This window comes from Silene latifolia, chromosome 1 (assembly GCF_048544455.1).
Source record: "Silene latifolia isolate original U9 population chromosome 1, ASM4854445v1, whole genome shotgun sequence".
Classification (NCBI taxonomy): Eukaryota; Viridiplantae; Streptophyta; class Magnoliopsida; order Caryophyllales; family Caryophyllaceae; genus Silene; species Silene latifolia.
In genome coordinates, this window is record NC_133526.1 from 59427361 (window position 1) to 59442997 (window position 15637).

Genomic DNA, 15637 nt, shown 5'->3' on the forward strand with positions numbered 1-15637 from the left:
GGCCAAGTAGACTCAAGTTTCACAATGGTGCGATAGACCAAGAGATGATTACACTTTGTGGATCCGTTAGACGAAGCGACCCAAGACTCGTGTGTTTATCTCTCTACAAGAAGATGGTGCGACCTAGTGAGCCCTCTTGCAACTCTAGAGCCTTGAAATTCCTTCTCTGGTCTCAGACCTTATTAGTCTGCGATCATTGTTCTTATTCCTTCACTCTTGTCAGCTTTAGCTGCTTATGTGTGCTTCTTAAAAATCTTTATCTCCCACCATGATGAATGAATCTTTGTTGCGATTCTTCTTCCTTTACTTTTTCAGTCTTAGCTGCTTTCTATGTTCTTATTATAAATTTTCATCTCCTAATCTGATGAATTAATCCTTCTTTGTGATTCCTCCTCCTTGGTATCTATTCCCTTGAGATTCACTGGATAGACCGACTCTCCTTGGTGAGCTTTGATGGAAGTTAAGTGTGTTTGAGGTTTAGTAAAGTCTTGTTACTTATGGTTTGAGGATAGTAAGTTTTATCTTTAATGTCTAATCTTGTAAGAGATTTCCTTCCATAAGGATTAATTTGAATGGTGGCTAGTGGATTATGGATTTAGGATTTTAGCTTAGATGTTGGCTTTGACGTATAAGCAGCTTGCATATTTTGGTCTAAATGTGATTAAGGTTTTTATAGTAACCATGTGTCATTATTGGTTGACCTAGATTAATCTCGCTTTTGATTCTTATGGATTTAGATTGTTGAGTTCTGATGTAAGGTTGTAACCTTGGAGCTTTTGGTTGTGTGACTTAACTTTACTTGGGTTGTTTAGTGTTAACCTCAAGAGTAAGGAGTGTCTTAGCCCAACTGCAGTTTGGATTAATTATATTGATTTGAAGAATTATGAACCCGGAGTTAGGAATTATGTATACGTATCATATCTTAATGTCTTAACCTTAGTACATGTATTTCTCTAAGGAATATTTTGGTCTGAATTACTTTAAAGGAAATCGTTGTTTGATGACCTTATATGATCGAAATTGTTGCTTGGTTGAGTTCTTAACCCCTAGCTGTTGCAGTGTTATGATTGAGAATTTAATGAACTGCTAAGAGACCTTTATATTCATTTGATGGACTTCTAAGAGAGCTTTATCTTCGTTAGATTGTACTTGTGGATGTTAGAGGCATTGTTGCTTTCATTCGGAGGAATTCTCATCAGAGCTTTGTTAGACGATGATTTATGTCTGGTGTTTTGAGGAGTCTTATGGATTTGATAACTTGAGGAATTTAATTAGTCAGTTGGATGTTGAAGTACTTGATGGATTTCTTTACCATGATGTTTTGAGAGGATGATCAGTCATGTAAGGATTTGAGATGGAAGTTGTGTTAATCGATAATTTTGGAGGATGTAGACTAGGAAGTTTGGCAATTCTGAGCTTGATAACTTAGTTGCCTGAGTTTTATAACCTTGATGTTGTTTTCGATGGAAATAGCAAAAGCTTTGGTTCCATGGAGGAGTCGTATCAAGAATCTTGAGATCTTTAACCTCTTTTGTAATCCTTGAGAGAGCTTTGTATAGCTCTTGAATCTCTCACTCTCACTTCTTCACCTGAGCATCTGTTACTACCGTAACCTTGGCTTAAGTTTGAAAATTTTTACCTTTAGCCTTTTTCCTCGAATATTTCTTTTTATACAAGGTCTGACTCCAAAGTTTTGATTATCTTGAAAACTTATGATTTCAAAGTGTTAAACTTCTATTTTCGTTTTACTCTTGGTTAGTATCTAAATTTTGTCTTGTCTTCAAATGGTTTTTAAAACTCGTTTGAAAGTATTTCGGAATTGTTTCCAAAATTTTTGTTTCGATGCTTCTAAAACTTTCAAAAGTTATGTTGTATTTACAAATTCGATTTGTAAAAAAATTTTAAGTAAAATTTGCACTCCCTCTTTTGAATCTCGAGATGTTTACCCCCTTTCATAATACTTGAGAGAGTTATATATGACTCTTAAATCTTTCTCTCCCTTGCTTTAGTTTCAAAAATTTTGTCTTGATTTACCGTTGACCTTTTTCCTCGGATATTTCCATTTTATACAAGAGTTTTTGCTTTTACAAAGTTTGGTTCTCGGAAATTTTAATTTTGAGTTATGATTTAAAATTTTAATTTCAAAGTTAATGTTACTCTGGATTAGTGTCTAAACTTGGTTTTGTTTCAAAATGTCTTAAATCTCGTTTGGAAATATACCAGAATTGTTTCAAATAAAGTTATTTAATGCATAAAAAAAAACCTTTCAAATGTTATGTTGTATATACGAATTTGATTTCTCGTGAACCTTTTTCTTTGAGAAATTCCATCTTACACAAGATATTTTGACTTTTATAAAGATATATTGATTATCTTGGAAATTTTGAATTATGACTAGCTTCAAAGTTTTGAACTTCTCTTTCTCTTTTAGTTTTGGGTTATCATTTAAATTTGGTTTTGTTTCGAAATGACTTGAAATTCGTTTGAAAATACTTCCGAATTTTGTTTTTCAAATACTTTGATGCCTTGAGAAACTTTCAAAAGTGGTGTTGTATTTTCAAAATTTGATTTGCTCAAAGGTTTTATGTTAAATTGGCACATTTACTTTTGAATTTCGACATTGGTGGATGCTAGGACTTGTCATTAAAGACGTCTAATGACTGGTTCAGTACTTGCTGATGCATGGTTGTAAGATTTGATTTTTCCAATGTTGACTTACCCTTATCTTGGACGACAGAATCCTGGTTCGCGACAGTATTCTCTTGTTCCATGAGATGAGACAAGTGATTTTAATAGTTCAATTTTGAAAACTTGTTTAAAAATTGTATGACCTCAACGATGATTTCTCGAATTTATGTGTCAACCGAAATGATAAAAAAAAAAACTTGTTCTTTAAATTTTTTTTTTTTACTTTTAAGTTTCGAGGACGAAACTTTCTTTTAGTGGGGGAGATTGTAACACCCACCATTTTAATAAATCTCATTTATTTGATTTTCGTTAAAGAGGTTTATTTTTATTTCTTTTTATACTAATTTTGGTTTAGTGTTTTATTTAACACCATTTTTATTAATTTTAGTCCTATTTTATAAATGGACCGACTTTTAATTATATGTCACTTTTTTTTTATAAAATGGGAAAACGATTCTGGTTCATCACTTTTTTTTTTACCGTGTATTTTATATCTAGAAAATTTATTTTGAAAACTTTTTTTTTATATCTTTTACTTTAAGTCTTTGATAAATTGTTTTTATTCGACTTCTAATTATTTTACAATAAAAATTAGAAGGTATTTTCTTTGACTTATTCCCTCTTGTGGCTGGTTTTTCTAGAGCTTTTCAAGGAGATTTTATTACTTATATTTATTCTTTCCCTCTTAAACACTCTACTTTATGACTACATTCATTAGGTCATTTATCATTCACATATCTATCCCTCTTGCAAAAAAAAAAAAAAATATGGAACGTAAACCCTCTTCCGCCGTTCTCTGTTTCTAAAGAATAAAATTTACGTACGTGCTTGCCTTCTTGCTTCCTTATTTACGTTTTACAAATCATTCTACGTACGTGCTTGCTTTCTTGCTTCTTTATTTCGATCGACCTTCCCTCATCATCCGTTCATCTTTTTCTAAGGGTTTGTAGAGGAGATATTGAAGGCTAGCATATGTGGATTCGGATTCGTAACAAGGTAACTACGACGTTACTCGGTATTGCATTGATTAATTGTTGTAGTTGTATGTATTATTGCTTTTTTTTGTGGTTTTATAAAGATTTATTGATACATATGATTTTTGAAACCTTTACTTTCTGATCTCTTGATATCCATAATCTATTTTGACTATGTATAAATTTTATTTTGTCAATAGGAATTTATTTTGGTTGATTTACAAGTTTTATGATCAAATCGATTGTTTTGATATTAGGGTTTTAATATTTCGTTTTTATAATTTAAACAGATGTAAATTATTTTTCTGGAATTAATAGTTGATTTTAAGATGCCATGAATTTTTGTGGTAATTATTTTGGAGTTTTAGTATTTATTTCGTAATTTAAAGTATTGACGCAGTTTCTGCGATTATAGCGTTTCTGTTCGGTTTTAATTATGTTAAAAATACTAAATAAAATTGTAAATTTACAATATTTTAGTATATGGCAGAGACATGGAGTATTAAGTTGTGTATAAATTTGTAGGTCTTCAATCATTATTTTCGATTTATGGTGTATTTTACAAGTTTGATGAAAACCGTTGTTAAATCTGTCAAATATGTTCGTCTGTTTGTAAAATTCATATCACCTGTTTTTATTTCGAATTTGCAAAAGTGTAAAGAATAGACTCCTGTTATTTTAAAGTGTAGAGTCTGTATAAAAATTTTCATAAGATTTAGACTTACGGTTTGGTCAGAATAAATTATTTGTGAACAGCTCGTCTGTAAAACGCATTTCTGACTTCTCTCAAAGATTCATTTTTTAAAAGATATTTTGCTTTTGATACAGTAGCTAATCTTTTTCTCAATGAAGATTTATCATGTTTAATTATGTTTAAAATTATGCCTTGCCTTAAAATGTTTTCTAAAAGTGGATTTATGAACTGAAACATTATGGGTGACGTTTTTTGACAGTTTTTATAAATGAATTTTTAGACCCCTGATACTTTCGTAATTTAACGTTTGTCAAAAAATGAAAGTTGTAGCTAAAAGCTACAGGAAACCAGAAAAATTGGCCTTGCGTCATTTCGATTTTTCTATAATTAATTATGAATTTTACAATACTGCTGTTCAGTTTTATAAACTAATGTAGAACTCCGTCTCATTAAAGCCTAAGTAATAAGTCTTTACTAAAGTACCTTAAGTCAAAGGATGGTCTTTAAAGTTTGATTTCAGTAACTTAATTTATTTAAAGTCCTTAAATAAATTTTATACTTTTGGTTTTAAGTTTAACTTTTCTAATTCGAAGAAAATAAAAGTGTAGTTCACTTACGAACCATTTGAATAATATACTATATCACTTGGAATACTTTTAAGTTTGGAATAATGAAAGTAAAGGCAAAGAATAATAAACTAAGGCATACGGGTTCTTATACAGCTATAAGATTGGGTATCCTGCGGGCGGCGGCAGATTGTCGTAGAGTCATATACATGTACTTAGACTAGGACTTCGCATTGCGTGGTAAGACGTGTCCTATTATAGCTTGTTGTCTAGTGAGCGAACTTGGAGTTGGTCACCTTTGCGTGACACTGAGTTCCCGAAACTAGTGTAAGATGCTGCGGTGTCAAGGAGTATAGCTAAAGTGAATATCTAGCCTGAACTATATTATTTCCATTCTATCATTTGAGGAATTTTGCTTTTAAGCATGCAGCACGTTGGTTAACGTGATTTGGTAATCATATTTTGTTACTTATGTTTTATAACATTTCAATTACTTTGATATATTATTTGCATCTGTAACATTTATATCATGTGATATGGCTGGGAGAACGTCGAGTTACTCCCCACTGATTGTGGCTGTTATGTTTATAACATGACAGGTATTAGCTTTGCTGGGGATTCTCTGTGTGAGCTAGCGAGTAGTTTGCAGATCCTACTCTGTTTTCTGCTTTCTTTTATGGTTTTTAGTTTTAACACTTTTGAGGAATTTTATTTTCGCCCTTTTTATAAAAGTGGCATTTGTTTAGACTTAACCATTTAATTTTATCCTTGAGAATTTTATACATTCTCAATTTATAACAGTTAGAACTTTTATCTTTGTGTATTTAATCCCATTCGACAGTGTTTCCGCCACTGTTTTGCACTAGATTTTATAGGGGATTACAGATGGGCCCTTATTGAAGAGATGGCGAACCACTGTGCTGAGTATGGAAACCCGAGGGATGGTATTAGAACAGTTCATGCAGTCGATAAGCAAGTTGTGGCTCAGCTGGAAGCCATGAATGCTAGGTTTGATAAGTTGGAGCTGCATTCTGCTGGGGAGCCTCAGACGGTCCATATGCTTACTAGAGGGGAGACCGTCACATGTGAGAGGTGTGGTAGCAACGACGGCCATATTGCTGTTGGCTGTCTTACAGAGAAGGAACAGGTCCTTGCTTTTCAACAATACAGGCAAGGAGGGGGTTCCTACTATAACAACCAAGGGGCAGTCCATCCAAATTTGAGGTGGACAAGTCAAAATGTGCTTAATCCTACCCCTCCTCCGCACCAGCAGCAGTCATATGTCCCTCCACATAAGACTCAACAAGGCTTTCAGAAGCCTCCTTCCTTTCCTACACCTAATCAAGGTGCCTCATCTTCTGGTGGGGTAAGTGAGATAGGTGAGTTGAAGACGATGTTGCAGGCTTTGACAAAGCAATGGAAGTTAAGCGACCAACAAAAAGATGCATCTATAAAGGCACTTGAAACTCAAGTTGCCCAGTTAGCCGCGAACCAGTCCACAAGGAAACCGGGTTATTTACCGTCACAAGCTGACAAAAATCCACATGAGACGGTAAATTTAATTAATTTGAGAAGTGGTCGTTCATATGAGGGACCGGAAATGTTGAAATCAGACCCGAGGAAGGAAAATATTGCTGATGAACAGTGTTCTGTCGAAGAAAAGGAGCTGACGACAAAGAAAGTACTCGATCGACTAGTTACTGGGGGTCGAGCGAGTGATTTTGCTGAAGAAAGGGCTCGATCGAGTAAAAATGCTACTCGATCGAGTGAACAGGGAAAAGATCTTGCTCGATCGAGTGAACTTTCTACTCGATCGAGTGAACTTTCTACTCGATCGAGTGATTTTGTTGAAGAAACAGCTCGATCGAATGGTGTTTTTGGTCGATCGAGTAGTGCAGATAAAGAACAGCTCGATCGAGAGCCTGCTTGTGCTTGATCGAGTGAAAAATCGCCTGAAAGACCTCGTTCGAGAGGAAATAAGCGTCCTAAGGATTTGGAGCTTGATCCGGCTGACACGTTGGAAGAGAGGAACAAGGGACTCGAGATACCCATCACGGTGTCCTTCCCGAGGCGTTTGCAGAGTACTAAAGCTAATCAACAATTCGACAAATTTGCCGAACTCCTGAAGAGCTTGCAGGTCACTGTGCCATTCGCTGAACTGCTGACACAGGTACCCTCTTACCTTAAATTTATGAAGGAAATTTTAACATGTAAGAGGCACATTAATGATCATGAGACGGTAGCTTTGACTGAGGTAGGGACGACCCTAGTTAAGAATAAGTTACCTCCCAAACAGTCAGACCCGGGTAGTTTTTCGATTCCGTGTCATATTGGTACCCATTTGATTGATAACGCGTTATGCGATCTTGGCGCTAGCGTGAGTGTCTTACCGCTGTCTCTGGCTAAGAGACTTGGTTTGACAAAGTTTAATTGCACAAACATGACTGTTCAGATGGCCGACCGTAGCATATCACAGCCACTAGGTGTAATAGAAGACATACCTGTTAAGATCGGGAGGTTCTTTATTCTCGTTGACTTCGTTGTACTTGACATCCCCGAAGATGCCCATACCCCTATTATTTTAGGGAGACCATTTTTATTTACTGCCCGTGCAGTAATAGACGTTGGGGGCAAGACATTGACTTTTCAGGTTGGGGACGAGGAATTGATATTCCATCAGTCTAAGTTCCGAAGGGCTCCCATGCAAGCTTAGCCTTGCAATGCCCTCTCTTCTACTGACCCTATTATTGACACTCCAAATGAAGATTTGGAATATTGTGCGGCTATTGTGACCCCTCCGCCTCAGGTTGAGAGCAAAAAGGAGGAAAGTTCGTCTGTTTTCCTTGCTGCAGGTACAGATGAAAATAATGCAGGAGCTGTCAAAGGGCATTGTGTAATTAATGTCGGTCAAAGTGGGAATGACGATGTTAAAACCGGAGAGAAAGGAGTAAGGACGAGAAAAGTTCGCGCATATGTGGATGTCAACTATTCTCCTCCTAACGATTCTAGTTCAAGCTCGTGGAAACTGAAGAGGACGATTAATGTTGCTGAGATAATGTCCTCCAGTCAGGAGCCCTCCAAGGGGCTACTGAATTGCCTTGGGAAGTGATCGGGGAAATGCCCCGTGTACCATCTTGTATAAACAATTTTTGAATTTTCCGTTGAATTCTATTTATTGCTTTTAATTAGGACAATTAGAATTTAGACAATCTTTAGCGTAGATTAGAGACTATAGACTGTTACTTTGCGTATTTGGTATTTTGGGATATTTTTGCAAGTGTTTTTATGCAGGTTTGGGGAATTTTACGCAAATTCAAAGGAATAATGGCGAATTCAAGAGCTTACACGAGGAAAAGAGCTCGATCGAGTGCTTTTTGTACTCGATCGAGTGAAATGTGTTCGATCGAGTGATTCCATATTCCTCGATAGAGTAAAGCTGAAAAGGGGAGTTCTCGATCGAGTAAATTTTTACTCGATCGAGTAGATGAATCCAAAAAGTCCTCGATCGAGCAGTTCTAAACCACTCGATCGAGTGAAATTCCAAGAGACACGCAGGGAGTTTTCTTTAACTTCCTTCTTTTTGATTGTTATTTCATTTTACCCCTAATTTTTCGACACCCTTCCTCTTTTGCGATCAAAAACACCACAAATCCCCCATATTTCTTGCCCATTTGCCAAAGCCGTCACCTACATTTTGTTACTTGTTAATTAATCGTCAAAAGCCCTCTACTCCCCTTCTGATTTTCGTTGTTTTACACGGTCTATTAAGGGTATTAGGGTTCCGCGGTTTATCGAGTGAAAAATCGCCATTATTGCTTGTTTCTTGCCGATTAATTGCAAATTATAAGTTCTTAATCATCAAGTAAGTGATCCTTACACTTCTTTGCATTTAAATTTCATTTATTTTGCCTTTTATGAAGTGAATTAGGACCTAGGGTTTCGATTTTCTGTTTTGGGTCGAAATTATCGACTATAATTTTGATTCAATGCTTAGTCTTGCTTACTTGATGCTTATTCCCATACCTCATTGATTTTTACTTGTTTAATTCGGATTTTTGCGAGAAATTTGTGATTAGGGCTATTTTCAGTCGAAATTTTCGACTGTCAACTGGGAATTGCTGCTTCCATATGCTTAATTCGATTTGATTGTTGCTTAATTGGCTGCCATTGATGCTTGCTACCCCGCCCTATCGCTGTTTACCCGCTGTCATTCGAATTTTTGAGGAAATTTTGGGAATTTTCGTGCTGTAGGTCGAATTTTTCGACTGGTTAAGGGAATTTTCATGCCGTTTCACGCTGTTTTCATGTCTTTTTCTTATCAAATTCCCCCTACCCTATTTATTCAGGATGGATTCTAGCTCTCTGCCCTCCACTAGCTCGACTTCTAGTCCATCCTTGTCTGAGATGGTGGTCCCTGTTGTCACCACCGCCTCCACTTCTGTTAGTACCGCAGCCCCTGTGTTCTTAGTCTCTGTTGCTGGTACAGTTTTCACGCCTGCTAGCACTGCTACTAGCCCTGTTTCAGCTGCCACCTTAGTCACAGCCACCACCACTGCTAGCACTGCTGCTAGTCTTTCTTCCTCAGTGGTGGTCACAGCAGCCACAGCCTCTACTTCAGCCACGACGGACTCACCTGCAGCTGTAGCTGCTTTCAGAGCGGCCCTAGTTCCTCGCACCGTCACTGGACGGGCTTCTACTTCGGTTCTAGAGGCCGGGGCCAAGGTCGTGGACGTTCTCGTGCTACGCCAGCCCCTAGTACTTCTACTTTTGCTACTCCTGGTGGCACGGTTACCATCCGAGGGGACGACTCCCTCGACTCCCACCCTGAGTACCCGCAGGTAATTTTCGTTAATGGTGTACATCGTAAGAGGTTTTATAACCTCGTTGGCTGTGAGTTTTTACCTACCCGCTTCTTAGACAAGCCGACACTTGAGAGACTCGGCTTCTACGAGTCAGTTTGTGAGCTTTTACGGGGATCGGGGATGACCGGACTCATCACTATGAGTGGCCACACCTTTTTGGAGCTGAGTCTTGAGTTCCTCAGCTCCTTCACCTTCTCCTCCGGGGCACACGACGCTTCCCCCACTAGTCTTACCGTGTCATTCCGGTTGTTCAACCGGACTTTTTCGATGACTTTGGAGGAGTTTGGTACCAGACTCGGCCTTTCCCTTACGGGCGACACTGCTGCCCCTAGGAAGGTCATTCGTCAGCTTTGGCGGACCTTGGCCCAGACCACCTTTCCCGAGCGAAAGCTCGCGCAGGTCCACCTTCCCCCTTCCCGTTACTTTCTTAGACTGATGGGGAGCACCATTTTTGGCCGTAGGGAGCCAAACAACATCAACAACAACGAGCTCTCCATCTTAGGCGGTTACCTGAACATTGACTGCGAGGGTCCTTTTACCCTCAACATCGCCTATCTGACCGCCCAGTACTTCCAGGCCCAGGGGGAGAAGGTCACGGGATCTATTATCTGCGGTGGCATAGCCACCATTCTTGCCCGTTCCCTTTTCCCTGTCTGTCCTCGTGACTTACCGTACCTAGAGGGAGAGAGGTATCTGAGCCTAGATGCCATGCATTCTCAGCATTGGCTGACCACAGACTACCGGACATGGAAGATAGACGGTTCCTTGTCTGTGGACCTACCTTGTGACACTCCCCCCCGTCTAGCCCCTTTGCCTACTGTCGTACGGGGCACCCGACTTCCACCTCTACCCGACTACCACCTCCAGGTCCGTCCACCTACTACTGTACCCGCCGCTAAGAAGCAGCGCAGACTTGAGACTGGAGAGGGGTCCACACCTTCTGGGAGCGGCCAGCCTTCCACGGTCACTCCTACACCCATCCCGATCCCTACACCTACTCCTACCTCCGCACCCGCCGACCAGACCCAGACACAGAAATAGCCGGTCCTACCGGATAATTTCGTACCTCCATCACCCTTTGAGGCGTCCTCGGTCATTGACCAAGGGCGCCGTGACGGTTTGTTAGTTGAGATTGCAGAGAGACAGGCTCGTATAAAGCGGGACTTAGCTTTGACTTTGTTCCCTCTATACGAGTATCACATGAGTCGACATCGTCCGATCCCAGAGGGTTGGCCACACCCTTCCATTTGCCGGTACCCAGCTGAGGGGTACCCGGAGTCTGCTGAGGAGGAGGAGGAGGAGGATGAGGACCCGACGGCGGCAGCGGTGGAGAGAGCTCGAGTTGAGTAGAGGAGGAGGAGAGAGCAGGAGGTAGACCCGGACTTGACGACGACGGTGGAGGACGTGCGTGACAACGACGAGGAGGCTGACGAGTAGCTGCTAGTCTACTCACTTCCCCAGTTTTCTGGCTGGTTTGGGGAAGTTCGTGTTTTGTATGTCCATCTCACTCTTTTATTTTTGTCTCCTTTTTTTTTATTATTTTTTATTCTTTATTGGTTGTATATTCCCGTTCCCCTGTATATATCTGCTGGTGTATGCTGGAGGACAACGAGGGCGTTGTCCGTTTTGGTTTGGGGAGGGTATTGCATCCTTTTGAGTCTGCATTTTGCATTTGTTTGCATTCAGGTTTATTTATTTCAGCTTGCATTGTTTATTTATTTCATTAAAAATAAAAAAAACCAAAAAAATTAGAAAATTTTCAAATTTCAAAAATTTTCACGTTTATTTTTGCATATAGGTTGAGTCGGAACGGTTGATTTCCGTGATGATATTGCAATATAACTTGTCATTTTACTTGAGCCTTGCACTTCTGTTGATAGTTATTAGCTTTGTCATACGCATAGTCTACGAGTTTTTGTTCAAATGCAGCTGACTGTTTAGACTTGACCTGATAAATTGGCAACCTACTTTGCAATTTCTGAGGTTTAGAGCCCATAACTGGTGACATTCATGACCAGTTCATTAGGAATTGAGAGTAGTACTCCTTGCATAGCATGTTCATCATTTTTGCACTTTTATGACATTCGATTTCTTGTCAAATGCACACATTCGGGTTTGTGGTCGGTGTCACATGCAGGGAGGTGCTGGCAAATTTTCCCTTTTCCTTATATTTTTCACCCATTTAGCTCCACTTAAGCCAAAACTTGCCTTTTTGACCCATTAGCTACATCCCAAACTGAGCCTGCCTAGTCAAGCTAGTTTAGTATGTCCTTTTATGGTACATTTTTCCGTCTGCAGTTTGGCCCGTGTGTATATGATTGGAGTTGGTGAAAATAGAGGAAGAAGGAGAAAGAGAAAAACGTGAAAAAGAAAAGAAGAAAAAAAACTGAAAAAAAATGGAAAAAAAAGAGTTGTGTTTCACGTAAAAGAAAAAAAAAAGAGTTGGAAATTTTATTTGATATGTTTCAGTTAATTCATTTAGACGGTGTTAAAAAAGGAAAGTTTGTGACCGTCTAACTCCTCCATTCTTATTCCATATTTTTGAGGAGATTGTGTATGAGACTAGTGAGTTGTGTGCCAAATGAAGGGCACTTGTACTCTAATTGTCAGTCAGTTGAGATTCGGATGGTTTTATATGGTCCTGTTAGGAACTAGCTTGACGCTTTTACCTCCACATTACCATAACTTGTTTTGCCTTTTCTCACCTGAACCTCACTATTCCCATATTATTTGTAAGCCCTCGGCTGTGACGGACATTATTGGTTGGAGTGTGTGCATTAGTACTTGAATTGTCTTTCATTTTTGTTGCATGCATGCTATGTAGGTCGCAGTTAGGTGAGTGACTGTTTCTCCTTCTCTCTTTTACATATAACATTCACCCTTTGCTTCATGAGAGAAGAGTGACCACGTGAGAGTCCGATTTTGTTGGTCTTGCAAGGTCGATAGGTTGGCTATATTTTTGAACAGCTTATAACTCGTTTGCGTTTTGACTGCTTAGCTATGACTGTTAATTTTTGTTGCATTAAATTGGTTTAAGTAGACAAGTTAAGCTAGCTCTGAGTTTTCATTTCCGTTCCATTAGTTGCATTTTAGTTTACTCGAGGACGAGTAAAGGTTCGGTTTGGGGAGATTTGATACGTGCATTTTATATAGTCTTTTTAGCCTATTTTAGCACGTATTTCTATGTACTTTCGTACCGTTTATATTGTATTTTGCCCCCGAATTGGCTACTTTGGTTCATTTTGTCCGTTTTGTAGAAATGAACGCGAGAGTAGTGGAATCGTACCATTTTTCGTCCTTTTTGCATGCATTTTGAGGAGACGAGATTTTCCGGAGTGAGTTTCTGCATTGGAATGCGTGAAGGCACGGTTTACGAGGCAGTCGGGCACGAGTTTGAGCTGATTTGAAGGAAGAATACTCGATCGAGTGGTTTTATTACTCGATCTAGTGGTTTCTGTGGCCTTGGTTGATCGATCGAGTGGATTTATACTCGATCAAGAAGAGCTGGAAAGAGAGGTTACTCGATCGAGTAACAATTCTACTCGATCGAGTAGATTATCTGGAGTTTTACTCGATCGAGTGGTTTTATACTACTCGATCGAGTGGTTTTGGTTTTCGTGGGCTTTAATTAGCCCGTGAACTTGTTTTAGTTATTGAACTTAGTTTATTTTCTATTTAAGCATACGTTAACTAGGTTTTTAGGCATTCAGTAATCATCTATTCTAAGTTTTATCTATCATTTCCAAGACTGCGTTGCTTCTCCTTTCACTGTAACTTTATTTTCGGGGTTATTTAGCTCGGATTCGTTTGTTCTTTACGCCGGATTCTTGCGATTGTAATCTCTTTCTCCCTCTTTAATATTAATCTTTCATTTGTTCATTTTAATTACTTGTTTTGCTTCATTTAATTTCTGCCCTATTTACCTTTTTATGCAATTTAATCATCGTTTTATCATGTTGAATGTTAGTTTATACTTTGTTATTAATTTTGATAGTATTAATAGCGATATGAGTAGCTAAATCTGTTTCATGTTGGGATTAGGGGATCTACGGTAGAAATGTGACGATGTAGTGAATAAGTTAGATGGATTAATTGTGATATTCTGTCACCATAGCAATATAATTGTATCTATCGACTTAGTTGAGTGCACGCTTCTGAGTCACCTTTTTAATCTGGTTAAATTTAATCTTGGATCGGAAGATTGGACTAAATAGACCTGCTATGAACAGTAGACTACCCTGACGAGGACGGAAGTTAAGTTAGTGGAAGTTTAGGATATAAAGTGGACCGGAAGGACCTTTCCATATCCGTCTCGCAATAATTTGTCTAAGTTGTTTATAGTTGAGTCACTGGACTACCGTAGTGAACCGAAATCCTGACATGCCCCCTCTTTATTGATAGTTTATCATCTTTTTCTGCCTTTATTGCTCTTTTCTCTGCTTCTCTTCCTTTAAACCTTTTAGTTTAGAAAATCAATTTAAACACCCCTTATTTTGTGACCAAATAGACGCACTCTTACAAATATCTTGCCTCCCTGAGGAGATCGACCTGACTTCCCTAGCTATATAGTTAGTTTAGTTAGTTATTTTTGATAGGTACACGACAGCCATGTCATAAGTCCATTTTCAAACATTAAAAAATTTAAAAGGCTTACTGCTATTCTTAAGCATATTAGTAAATTGATCTTTAATTTGGTTGATAATGTACGACAGAGAAACACTAGCAACATATGGGACTTACCATGTAATTTCAAGATCAGATATAGAATCATTATTGCCTAATGTGAAGATTGAGTCGTCTGTGATTGAATCGTGGTCAATTTTGATGAATGAGTTGTCAAAAAAGGAACAAGAAGCACCAGCACCTAAAAGGATTTTATTTGGGCTTGCACATGCAGTAAGTTCTATTTCCTAAAAGTGTGATATTTTATTGAAAAGTATGTATTATTGTAAAATATTTTTAAACCAGGACTGCAAAAGAAATTTAAACCATGACTGATAAAATTGTTTCAAAAATATGTGATATTGTAATGCAATGTTTGTGTTATTGTAATTTAAGTCAATTGTTACTTCAATTAGTATGATATTGTATTGAAGAGTTTGTGTTATTGTACGTAAGACAGTTGTTATTGTAATATTGATTAATATTGTATTGAAGAGTTTGTGTTATTTCAATTAGTGTGATATTGTATTGTAAATGTTGTGATATTGCAACTAGCTGTGATATTGTATTACATTGTGATATTGTATAATGTATTGGTTGAAATATAAAACTAGTTGTGAAATTGAAATGGATATCTTATGATATTGTATTGGATATATTGTGATATTGTATTTGTAGACATGGAAAAAAATTTCAATTAGTATGATATTGTATTGAAAAGTTTGTGTTATTGTAGTGTAAGACAGTTGTTATTGTAATATTGATTAATATTGAAAGGAACCTATTGTGTTATTGCAATGTTACAGACACCTCTAGAAAAAATATTAATGCTAAATGGAGAAGTCTTTGAGAAGACGGAAACACTTACTAAAGAAATAGCTGGAGCATGGGATACGTGGACAAATGTTTGCAGGCAGCCATTGAACTTAAATTCATATCTGGTAAAACACTAGCATTGTCGCAATTGTTTGTGTTATGCCATTTATTTACTGATTAAACTGATAAATTCTTTCACGCAAACTTTATTAGGTGTTCCTGCCTTTGCTGATAAGCGAACATTATTTCTGCATATGCATCAACTTTGAAAACGAGACAGTGGACTACTTAGACAATAGGCTCTATGACAACTTCGAAGAATCAGAGTTTTTTTACCTCGCTGAGTTGGCTGTAAGTCGTAAACTCAAACTTTAC